At 56.7% G+C, this 12600-nt stretch overlaps 2 protein-coding genes across 14 annotated transcripts in view; both read left to right on the forward strand.

Moving 5' to 3' along the window:
- MAD1L1 (mitotic arrest deficient 1 like 1) overlaps window positions 1-12600 on the forward strand; it is a 316733-nt gene that overhangs the window by 259784 nt on the left and 44349 nt on the right. The window lies entirely within an intron of this gene.
- PSMG3 (proteasome assembly chaperone 3) overlaps window positions 1-12600 on the forward strand; it is a 348811-nt gene that overhangs the window by 111729 nt on the left and 224482 nt on the right. The window lies entirely within an intron of this gene.

Genomic DNA, 12600 nt, shown 5'->3' on the forward strand with positions numbered 1-12600 from the left:
CAGCTGATCCCGAGAGGTCCCTGGAGGAGGGACGCCGAGGGCCCTCCCTGGAGCCCGTCCGTTCTGCCCAGGGGGGAGGGCGCCCCTGCAGCAGCTGCGCTGCCTGGGCTTCATCTTGGTTCTGCTGCTCTCTCCAGACGGGGGCTCACCCCCTTCCCGCTTCAGCCGGCGCGCGGGCCAGCTGGGCTCTCCAGATGTGGGGCGTGGTGGGCGGGCTTCTCTGAGTCGCTGCTGTCCCCCGGGCCTCCGTGAGTGCAGGTGTGATGGCAGCTGGGGAGATAGCGCGGACTCGCTGAGGCTCCGGAAGCCGTAGCACCTGCTTCCCGAGCCGGCAGCCACGCAGGGGCCAGCTGGACGTCAGCAAGGTAAAAGCCACGGGAACGAGGCGGCCTCAGGGCAGGCCCTGGGTGTGGGGATTGTGTTTGCAGGGAGGCACGGGGGGCAGGGGGGCACCTGGCAGGAGCAGGCCGTACTGGATTGACACTCGCTGGGGGAGGCGTCACGGGGAGCAAGGAGGCCCAGACAGCTGCGGGTCACTGGTGAGGGCGCTGAGGCTCCGTGTGGCTCGGCGCCCGACACGAGGTGATGGACTCGGGGTTTGCTGTGGCCCCCGGTCTGGCTGCCCGAGGCTTAGAGGTGGCTGTAACGTAGAGCCGAGAGCTGTGCTGGCCTCTGGCCACTTCGAGCCTTTGGGGAGCAGCTGAGAGCCCCCAGCCCACAGCGAGAGGAGTCCTGCCCCGTGCTTTTCCCAGCTCGTCATCCTCTGCTGGAGGGACCGCCGCTGAACAGGCGGGAAGACCGGGAAAATAGGAGGCAGAGGCGAGAATCGGGAATTGCGCCCCGGCCCGTTCCCGGGTGGGTTACCGGGAGCAGCAGGCGTGCCTGGGTCTCAGGCTTCCTCCCTTCCCTGCCCGCCCCAGCAGAACAGCGTTGCCGTCCGCACCCGTCACCTCCCGGCCTTGCAGCAGGTGGCGGGGAGGACCGCTGGGGTCCTTGAGGCACCGTTGTCTGGCCAGCCCGAGCTGCATGCGCCGGGTGGATCTTAAAAGCACCGCAGAGGCTTCACACCGAGCTGATGTCGGAACCTGAGCCCACAAGAGCGTGGGTCGGATGCAGCCATACACCATTAGCAAACCTGAAAACCAAAGACAGGAAGTAACTGTGCGTGTTCCTGTGAGCGCTAGTGCGTTTCTTCAGGGCGGGCACTGGGGCAGGATTGCCGGGTCACGTGGTCAGTGGGCCGCTGGCTTCGCGCCGGCCGTGCGCCCCCGCCCCCACCGGGGTGGGGCTCTGCGGCGGCACCAGCCCGGGGCCCTTCGTCATCCTGAGGTGTGTGCAGTGGAGTCCACCCCGTTGTAACTGGCATTTCCCTGACGGGTGAGATGTGGAGCATCTTCTGTCGCGTGTTAGCCACTTCTGCATCCCCCTGGGTGGGTGGAGTCTCTCTTCAAGTTTTTGCCCATTTTTTGTTGGATTGTTGTCTTTGGCTCGAGTTTGGGGAGTTTCATTTCCTAACAGTGTCTTTCTCAGAGCAAACGTTTTTTAAATTGTTTATTTATTTTTGGCTGCGTTGGGTCTTCGTTGCTGCACGCGGGCCTTCTCTAGTTGTGGCAAGCGGGGGCTTCTCTTGTTGCAGAGCACGGGCTCTAGGTGATCAGTTTATCTTTTATAGGAGTCAGATCTAAGAACTTTGCCAAACCCAGGTCAAGACCCTTTTTTTAATGTTTTCTGCACTAAGTCTTTTAGTTTTGCATTGAAATCTGTGATCCATTTTGTTAATTTTTGCATATGATGTGAGATTTAGATTATGGTACTTTTTTTTTTTCCTTTTTCCGCTGCGTTGGGTCTTTGTTGCTGCACACAGGCTACTCTTCGTTGTGGTGTGCAGGCTTCTCGTTGCTGTGGCTTCTCTTGTTGTGGAGCATGGGCTCTAGGCACAAGGGCTTCAGTAGTTGTGGCCCAATGGCTCAGTAGTTGTGGCTCACGGGCTCTAGAGCGCAGGCTCAGTAGTTGTGGCGTACGGGCTTAGTTACTGCGCGGCATGTGGCATCTTCCCAGACCGGGGATCAAACCTGTGTCCCCTGCCTTGGCAGGCAGATTCGTAACCACTGCGCCACCAGGGAAGTCCCTCAAATTTTTTTTTAATTTAAGATTTGTTTGGTGGCCAAGACTTGTGAACCACCAGATGTCCCATGTGGACCTGGTAAGGATGTTTATTCTGTCTTTTGATAAGTACGTTTAGACAGTTTACATTTAACATAATTTCTGCATACGTTTGGATTTAGGTCTACCATTTTACGATTAGTTCTGTTTGCCTTCTCTGTATTTTATTCCCATTTCCTCATTTCTACCTATTTTAAGATTATTTGAATATTTTTTAGTATTACATTTTGATTTATCTTAGTTTTTTAATTATGTTTCTAGATGCTTTTTTTTTGTTTTTTTTTTTTTTTGTAGTACGCGGGCCTCTCACTGTTGTGGCCTCTCCCACTGTGGAGCACAGGCTCCAGTCATGCAGGCTCAGCAGCCATGGCTCACGGGCCCAGCTGCTCCGCGGCATGTGGGATCCTCCCAGACGGGGGCACGAGCCCTGCATCGGCAGGCGGACCCCCAACCACTGTGCCACCAGGGGAGCCCTAGAGACCTTTGGAAGTGACTTCTCTAGGGGTTACAATACGCGTGCCTAACTTCCCACAGTGCACTTGTAATTAATATTTTACCACTTGCGGATGATAAGATCCTGGAATGTCGGGGTCTTATCGCAACACAGGTCTCCCACGCCCCCTCCCCCTTGTAGTAATGCTCATTTGTATGTACCCACTGTAAAATGTTATAATTATTGATTTTAATTGTCATTCATATTTTAAAGAACACATGCGGAAAGAAACAGTTCATGATTTTTATCTAGACATTCAGAATTGCTGTCGCTCTTTCTTCATTCCTGAAATAACAGGTTTTCCTCTGGTATCATTTCCTTTTGCTGGAAGAGCTTCCCTGGCATTTCTTTTAGGGCAAGTGTTCTGGAAACATGCTCTCGTGGTTCCCCTTTGTCGGACAGCGTCTTCATCTTGCCCTTCCTCCTGGAGGGTATCCGCTGTGTGTGGAGCTCTGGGTCAGCGGTTTTCCCTTTTCTCTGCCTCTGGCCTCCGTGGTTTTTGATGAGAATCTGTAATCGTTCAGATCACTTCCTTTCTGTGTGAAAAGGAGAGCTTGACGGAAGCATGCATCAGGTCGGACGGTAGGTGCGGGTGATGGTGACACACGGGCCCCCAGCTGGGGGTCAGCGTGTGGTGTGACGGACGCGACAGACGTCACGGGTTGGGGGTGGACAGGATTCTGCAGCCCAGTGTCGGGCAGTGCCGCTTCCGGGGAGACCGAGGACGTCTCGTAGCCGCTCTCCCCACCCTGCCCCAGGCGCCTGAGGGTCCCAGCGTCTCTGTCACCTGGGGTTGGTCCCCGTTGGCTGGGTTCTTCCCAGCAGGTCTGCTTTCTCCTGGTTTTTCATATGCTGCTTGGTTTTGAATTGTGTCCTGGACATTTTGAACATTTTCAGGTCTTTGTGAAGTTCTGGAGAACATACATCCTGTGGGTCTGGGTTTCAGCAGGCATCTGCCAGGTGGGCCAGTCAGCAGCTCCCGCCACCTTCCAAGGGCTGTGCTTCCACTGTCAGTTCAGTTTCAGAGCCGTTGCTGTGCTCCTCTCAGCCGTTGGGTCCTGGGCAGTGGTCTGGCCCACGGTCCAGGCCTCACGGCCCTTCAGGGTCAGACCCCCACACGCCCAGCTCAGAGGTGCCTTTTGGGGTCCGCGTGGCACAGTGGAACATGGAATTCCCTCTCCCTCAGCTCCAACGTTCCCCGGTTCCCTAGGGCCCCCTTCACAGGCCCCTGGCCAGACGTTCAGGCCTTCACGTCCCTGCCCCGCCAGGCCCTTCCCACGGCTGCAGCAGTGTCCACGGCCACTGCCAGCGGGGGACAGAGAGGAGGGCAGTGGGGACTCCCCCCTCTCCTGGGGCCACAGCCCTGCACATAGAGAGAGGGTCCTCCCTCGGGGGTCTTGGCACCTGTCCGGCCACAGCTGCGCCTCCGCAAGATGGCCTGGTGCCGGGACAGGACGGGATGAGCACAGCCGGGAGAGCAGCCTCCTCCCACTTCCTTCTCGGGCCAGAAAGCAGGGCTTCTCCCCACTCTCTCTGCATCCAGACCGAGTGGACCAGGGTCCAAACAACGACCGCCACCACCTCAGGACACTCAAAACTATAAAACTCACCCAGTATGCAGTAGATAGTCTGAATAGTCCTGTAACTATTGAGCAAATTGAATCCATAATCACAAAGCTTTCAAAAAACCAGCCTTCACTGGTGAACTCTACCTAAAGTTAAAGAAGAATTAACACCAGTTTATACAGTCTCTTCCCGAAAATTGAATAGAGAGCACTTTTCAGCTCCTTTTATGAAGCCAATATTACTCTAATTTCAAAATCAATGACAAGACAAAGAACAAAACCTACAGGGATTTATTTGTTCCAGGAATGCAGGGCTGATTCAGCCTTCAAATGTCACTTGATATAATCCTCCAGATCAGCAGGATCAGATCACTTGGTGGAGTGAAAGCATTTGACAAAATTCAGTACTGATAAAAACCCAGCAAACTAGGAAAAGAGGGGAAGTTCCTCAACCAGATGCAGCTCGTCCACAAACCCTCCATCTGACATCACACTTACGGTCAGAGTCAGAGCTTTTCTCCTAAGGTCGGAAATAAGGCAGAGATGTCCACTCTCACCAGCCTGGTCAGATGTACTGCAAGTCCCAGGCAGAGCAGTGAGGAAAGGAAAGGCCTGCAAAACTTTTCCTCTCTGCAGATGACATGTTTGTCTACATAGAAAATCCCAAGATGTTAACAAAATAAAACAAAACTAGTGAAGTGAGTTCGGCATTGATTTTTGTGTATTGATCTTGTATCCTGCAACCTTGCTGAATTCACTTTATATATGATACGTGTGTGTATAATATGTATATGATATATACTAGCAGTGAACACGTGGAAGCTGAAATCTAAGACATCATACCATTCCTGTTCACTCTCCCCAAAACGAAATTCCTAGGTATAATTCTAACAAAACACGTAAAAGAGCTATAGACTGAAAACGACAGAGCATTGATTAAGAAGTCAAAGGATTTCTAAATAAATGGAGAGACACACCACGTTCACGGGTGAGGGATGCACCATCAGGAAGCTGTCCTTCTGCCCAACCTGGTCAGCACTGCGGTTAATACAGGAAAGTCGGCTCTGGGTCGGCCGTGCTTGGGATTCTGCTGCTTCTTCAGTCTGCCTGTACTTCTGTGTCTCTGGGTCAGCGATCGGCTGTCCCCTGCTTCCCTCCAGGTGGATCAGTGCCTTTGTGAAAGGCCGGGTGGATTTCCTTTTTTCATCCTTCCCAGACCTGGAGCCTGTGGCTCTGTGGCAGGATCACTCGTAGTCACCAGAAGCTGTAAAGCGCGCGGATGTGCTTTAACCGGTGAACAGGTCACCCGCCTGGTGCAGCCGCCCGCCCCGCTGCTCAGCACTGAAGTAGCCAGCGACCAACGTGCTGGTCTCCGTAAACGGTCTGCGAGAAGCCCCGAGGTCCCATGGTGCGGGGCTCTGCGGGCAGACTGCTGGACGGGGAAGGGAGAAAGTCAGAGACAGACCGCTGGGCCGGGGTGCTGGGCTGGGGGGTGCCAGCGGCAGAGAAATGCTCGGGGGGCTGGGCTGTCACACACGTCGGCGCCTGGGTTAAACCTTGCAGAACGTCCACCCCAAGTGTCAGGGTTTTGCGTGTTTAACATCTTTTAGTATAAAGGGCACCTCACTTAATTACTAATAAGGAAAAAGATTTTATTTCCTCTTTCCTGAAAGGTCTCGTCACGATCAGAGCTCCTTTACCTCCTTTTTTATGCAGTTTGCAGAGAAGCTTAACTTCTCTTTCTTCTTGGTGATGATTTTGTATAGAAACTTTTAACTTATTTTGGAATCTCATCTATTTATTCCGTTTAAGCTTAGAAAGTTCTTTAGTGATTTGATAAATAGTTCTATTTTCTTCTGTGATTTTTATTTTTGGCTCTGTTTTACATTTAAAGATCTAATCTACTTGGAACTTGTTTTGGTACGTGGTGTATGGTCAGGATTTGAATTGATTTTTTTCCCCAGGTCAGTAAACAGTTGCCGTAGTGCCCTTTATCAGATAATCGTTCCTTGCCCTGTAGGTTTGTAATGCGTCCCTATCTGTTTCCATGGTTTCTGTTTTTTTATTCCATTTTTCTGTTCCACATTTTTAGTAATTATAACTGAAATTAGGTTTGAGTATCTGGTGTAGAACATGGCATTCCCCTATTTTCCTCTCATTTAGATTTTCTTAGCTGTTTGTTACTCTGAATGAATTTCAGAAGTGCTTTGTCAAGTTCAAGAAAAAGCTGTGAGGATTTGGTTGTTCTTGACATTGCATTAAAGGTATAAATTACTTTGGTAGGCGAATTTTCAGCTTCGTCGCATTCTGTGTCTCTGGGTAGGTGAGGGGAGCATCGGGCCTGTGGAACAAAGAGGGGCCCGAGGCAGGGCCCCCTTCTCGGCCAGGGGTCGGGGTGCTCCAAGCCCCTCTGCTGGCACCAGTCCCACTCCGGCCACCGGCCGCCGCTGGGCTGGGTCTAGAAACACGGGATCCAGGCCTCCCTCCTCCACCAGGTGGGCCTGTGAGGCTCCCTGGCGCTCTGGGTCCCAAGCCCCTCCACCCTCCTCCCGCTCTCAGGGTTCTCCCGTGGTCGCCTCTGCGTTGCTTCCCGTACACAGCCGTGTGCGGCGGGGGGAGTGGGGAAAGAGCCTTCGCCATCTGCCTGGTGTAGACAGAACCCCTCACGTCTACCTTGAACAAGGTCCCCGTGACCCTGCCCTTCAGCCCGGGCTCGGAGCCCTGGGTCCCGATCTCCCCCGACTCCTGCATCCAAGATCCCTCTGCCCCAGCCCTGCTTCCCACCTGCCAGACGGCTCACGACCTCGTGTCCCCGTGGGGAGGTTGGCCACCTGTCAGCAGCAGGGGGGGCCTTGGTGCCAGGGTGAGGAAAGAGCAGTGCGGGGGCCTAGGGTGCGCGCCCCTCTGACTCTGCGCGCTGCTCTGCGGAGCTGTGGTCCAGCTGTATGCCCGCCTCACCCAGCGCCGGCCCTGAGGTGTTGACGGGCAGACAGACAGACAGATAGATGGACACAATGTGAGGGAGGCTCCCAGCCCCTGGGGTAGTTGGAACCCTTAGCTTCATGAATTTCTTTTTGTTCATTTAAGTGAATTTTTAGTCCCAGAGGAAAGGGCCTCTTGAGCCGGTTGAGGGAGGAGCTGCTGTCCTGGCAGCGGTCCTGGCTTCGCAGGTCCCGGGTCTCGGCTGGTGAGAGGCAGAACCGGCCACACTCGCTCCCGGAACGCCCGCTGCAGGCCCCGCTGTGTGACCGGGGCCAGTGTCTGCCCCGGCTCGGCCCCCTCGGCTCTGAGCTGAGGCTGGTCACCCTTCCAGGCCGTCGTGACTGCATCCCCGGAGCACAGAGCCCACAGGGAGCAGTGACGACGGTGACAGCTGCCATCCTCCAGCCCCATCGGCCCGGCCGCGCAGGAGCCTGTCTGTCAGGCAGAATCTCCTCTGTCTGGAGAGACAGGAATGGCCCGAGAGTCCTTGGCCCAGCAGCTGCCCCGAGTGTCCTTGGCCCAGCAGCTGCCCCGAGTCAGTCACAGAAGGCGGCTCAGGCTAAAGCGTCCACTTCGGAGACGGGACCTGAGCCCCACAGAAGACCGTGGAAGCCGAGGATGGACGTCGCCAGGTGGCCCGGGCGGCGGAGGTCTTGGACCGCCTGGGCAGGGCACGTCCCTCCTCAGTGCCGCGGGCCCACGAGCCGGAGGGGAGAGGGTCTGCACAGACTCCCCCGAGAGTGGCCCGGGGCGGGGCGCTGTCCTCACTGGCTGGGTCAGAGCGGGGGCGTGTTGGCCTGAGGGAGTGCCACCGCGGCTTCGAGCGCCTGGAGCTGCTGTGCGGTTGGCACCGTCCGCGACGTGTCTCCTGCAGAGCCCGAGACGCCCCAGGGCAGGTGGGGGGCCGTGTTCTCGGCCGGTCCGGGCCAGCCTCGAGGCCACGCCGATGTCCTCAGAGCCCCTGTAGCCCCGGAGAGGAAATGAGAGGGGAAGGTGAGCCCGGGTCAGCCCGCTGGTGTGGGTGCGAGGCCGGGGCGCCAGGGCGAGCCCCCTCCTCGGCTGCTCCCAGACAGTGCGCTTTGTTGCAAACCGGTTGGCATTTTAATCACTGTGTCCCTGGCCATTCCCTCTTCACACTGTTTGTTTATTCTCTGGTGTCAGGTAATAAAGGGCAGCACCATCAATTAGGCGTTTAATTGGAGTTGTAAAGAAGCCGTGTAATTTAATCTCCGGGTTTGCAGGCAGTCCGCAGAGGAAGAACGGGGGCGGGGGCGGGGCGGGGGCAGGGCGGGCCCCACCCAGCCCTCCTCTCCACCGCTTCGGGGACAGAGACAGCCGCCGGGGCAAGGCCGCCCGTTCAGGAGACCGGCGGGTGGGAGCGTCCCCGGCAGAAGCGGCCCCACTGGGCCTCCGTCTAGAGAAGAGCTGTGTCTGCAGCGTCAGTGGGGTCCCCGTGCGTCCCTGTCGGGCTCCCACTCTCAGTGTGACACCCCCCGCTTGGTGTCCCGTGGCATCGCAGAATTAGCGCGTTGGGAACTGAACTCCCCAGACTACAGTGAGATCCCGCACACACACCAGTCAGAACGGCCCAGATCCAGACGGTGACAACAGCAAGGCTGGCGAGGGTGTGGAGTGCCAGGGGCCCTCATCCGTGGCTGGTGGGGATGCACAACGGCACCGCCACTTTGGGCGCCCGCCTGGTGGTTTCTTACCAAACTACCATATGATCCAGCAGTCACTCTCCTTAGCATTTACCCAAAGGAGTGGAAAACTTAGGTGTCCACACGAGAACCTGGAAGCAACCGAGGTGGCCTTCAGCAGGTGACCAGCTAAATAAACTGCGGTCCATCCAAGCAATAGAATGTTATTCTCGCTAAAAAGAAAGGAGCTGTCAAGTCATGAAGAAGATGGAGGAAACTTACACGCACGACACTAAGCAAAAGAAGCCGGTCTGGGATGATTGCAGCTATGGGACGGTCTGGAGGGGGCAGAGCTGTGGAGGCAGGAGGGAGGTGAGTGGTGGCCCGGGGCTGGGGGAGGGGTGGGCAGGTGGAGCACAGGGGAATCCTAGGGCAGTGCAGCTGTTCTGTGTGACGTGGTGGTGAGTACATGTGTTACACGTCTGTCCAAACCCATAGGCGGTACCACACCCAGGGTGAGCAGGAATGTCAGCTGTGGACTGGGGTGATTGGGGCTGAGTCAGGGTAGGTTCATCCGCTGTAACAAGTGCACCCCTTCTGCTGGGAGGCCTGTGTGTTGGTTTTGGGGGAATCTTTGTAGCTTCTGCTCAGTTTTGCTGTGAACCTAACACTCCTCTAATAGTCTCTAAAAGAAAAAAGAAAAAGAAAGAAAGGAAGAAAACCTCAACTCCCAATCTTCACCTGTTTTACGTGTACGGTTACTTTTAGTAAATGTACCGCGTTGTGCAGCCGTCCCTACAATCTAACTTCGGAACATTTCCGTCAGGCCAGAGGGACCCCTTTTCCCATTCGCAGTCGGTGTCTGCTCCCCCTGCAGCCGTGTCAGCCGCTGACCCGCCTTCTGTGTGTGGGTGGGTCCTTTCTGGACACGTCACAGAAAGGGGGTCCCGCAGCACACGGCGTCTGTGTCTGGCCCCACCTCCTGGTCCTCCCTGTCGCTTCATTACTGCATGCCATGGGCAGCGCTCCTCTGCATACGTGCGCCGTGCTGTGTGTCCCTAGTCAGCTGGTGCCCACGTTGGTGGTTCCCACTCCTGGGCTGCTGTGAACATTGGGATCCGAGTCTGTGTGTGGTCGTAGGTTGACTTTCCTCTTGGGTGGCGCGGAGTTGCTGGATTCTGTGGTAGATTTGGGTTTAACTCTGAGAAACTGTCGAGGGGTCTTCGAGGTGGCTGTGCCGTTTTGCGTGCCCCACGTGCGTGTCCTGAGCGCTCTGTCCTCCCTAACGTCCGTTCCTCCCCGACTCTGATTAGAGCGTCGTCACGGGTGTGAAGTGGCATCTCGGGGTGGCCGCGTTTCCCTAGAGACTGGTGGCGCCCCGCACGTTCTCACCCGCTCACCAGCCATCTGTGCGTCTTCCCTGGTGACATGTCTGTGGGAATCTTCGGCCCATTTTCCAACTAGATTGTTTTCTTCTCATCATTTTCTTAATGCTGCCTTTCGATACGCACAGGTTTTTTATTTTGGTGAAGCCTGATCTGTCCGTTTTTTCTTCTGTGCTTAGTGCTTTTTTTGCCCTGAGAGATCTTTGCTTCCCCCGAGGCTGTGATCGCCTGCCTTCTCCTAGAGGCTCTTACGTGAAGACCTACGGTCCCGTCAGTGAGTTCGCGCACGTGTTGTGAGGGGGCAGGGCTCGTCTTCCCACCCGGGTGTCCGGTGGTCGCTTTGAGAATCAGTCGCCGGGCTCAGCTTCGGTCTAGAGTCTCTGCCACGCGGCCCATCTCCTGCGTCTGTGCCAATACCTGCCGCCTTGACGCCGTGAGGCCCCCAACCTCACTGTTCTTTTTGGAGACTGTTTGCATCTCCAGGTACGGTTCTGGGTTGGGGGCCTCCCTTGCTTTTCTTGGACGGTCCAAGCACAGTCCCGCCTCAGGACCTTTGCACTCGCTGTTCCTCCCTGGCTCCCCTTGTGGGTGAGGTGCCCCTGGCTTGTTCGCATGGCTGCCCCTCTGCCGGCTTTCTTGTCCTCCATGGTGCTTACCGCCTTTGGAATACCGCCTGTCTTACTTCTTTACGTTGTTTTTATCTGTGTCCCTGGTTGGAATGTAATTTCCATCAGGGCTAGGTTTTTACCTATTTGTCCAGACTGTGTCCTCTGAGGCTAGAGTGCTGCCCAGTACACGGGACACCCTGGGGCGACTGGCCGAGCACTGCCGGGTACACGGTGCACCATGGGGTGACCGGCAGCTGTTCCTAAAGTTCTGGTGCCGGGGCTGCTGCCATCATTTGCTGCTGCTGCTGGCTGGGAAAGCGCGGCCCCAGAGTCTCAGAGGTCCGGCCGTCCCGAGCCTCCCAGGTCAGCGCCCTACAGCCGCCATGACAAGTCGCACACTGCGTGGCTTGAAGCAACACAGACGTGTCCTCTGACGGTTCTGGGGCCTGAAGTCTCACTGGGCTAAAACCGACAGGGCTGTGTCCCTCCCAGAGGCTCTGGGGAGAGCCCGTTTCCTGCTGATTCTGGCCCGGGGGGATCTACAGGGGGGCTCCGAAAGCCCTGCCGGCCTTGGGGGTCCCCCGGCAGGACCTCCCTCCCCCCTCACCTTGCTGTGCTGGATGTGTTGTGGGTGCTGGTGAGGCCGGGGCTCTTCGTGGTCGGGGGTGGCCTCTGTAGAGGTGGGAACTGGGCAAAGGTGGAAGGAGAAGACGGGGGGTGGGCGGGGTGGCTGCATTGGCGGCGTCTTCTGAATTCCGGTGGGGGAGCCACGGGCTGTCACAGGGTTAGTTGTCTGGCAAAGCCCCACGCCCTGCCCCAGGAGCGGAATTCACACAACCTGGCTTCTGGTCCTGGCTCCGCCTCCAAAAGCTGTGTGTCCTCAGGCAAGCCGCTTGATGTCTCTGAGCCTCGGCTTCCTCCTCGGGCAGAGGCTGACCCTGAGCCTGCACCGCCTGCTGCGCTGGGCAGTTGTGAATTATGAAATGGGGCCCTGTGTGCTGGGACACCAGGGCCGCTGTCAGGCCGGAGAGGGGCAGGAGGGCCCCCCTGTCCTTGATGGTGAAGTGTGAACCACCCCGGGGAACCTCCTGCGCCCTCCAGGCCGGGCGTGTGCGTCTGGCACGTTATTTCTTATGGGCAGAGCCCAGGCACTTTTCGTTGATTCACTCCCCATCCCGGACCCTGTCTTCCTGGGAGACGTTCCAGGCCTGGCTCTGCCGGGAAGCCTGCATCGTTGCCCCTCCGGATCCCTCGGGGCTGCCTGCCCTGTCCCCGCGCGCCCCGGCCTCCCCTCCTTCCAGAGCCCACAGCCGAGCAGCTCCCGAGGTCCTCTTCCTTTATCTCCTGCCATCCGAGGAAGTCATCCCAGTTCGGATCTGAGGCCTAGCTGCACACGTTAGCAGGTTTTAATAGACTGCCACATCTCCAAAGGAGAGAAAGAGAAGATGTAAAACTCTTGTCTTGCCGAAAGCAGACAGATTGACTCGAAAATGACTCAGTCAATAAAAGATGAGCTCTGAAAAGGTTCCCTCTCTGAGAGGGAGCTCGCCTTCCAGGGAATTAGTTTTGTGTGAGCCCACTGTCAGGAATTAATAATACATGCGGCGCGCAGAGTGGAGAGAGCGCCAGAGCCTCCTGCAGACATGCGTCCCTGTGCTCTGTCCCCGCCCCGAGCCAGCAGGCCGGGGCCCCACGTAGGTTCCTGCTCACCAGAAACCTCCGCCTCTGCCCAGGTAGCCCCTGGCAGCCCCCCTGCAGGGGCAC

Source organism: Orcinus orca, chromosome 16 (genome assembly GCF_937001465.1).
Source record: "Orcinus orca chromosome 16, mOrcOrc1.1, whole genome shotgun sequence".
NCBI lineage: Eukaryota > Metazoa > Chordata > Mammalia > Artiodactyla > Delphinidae > Orcinus > Orcinus orca.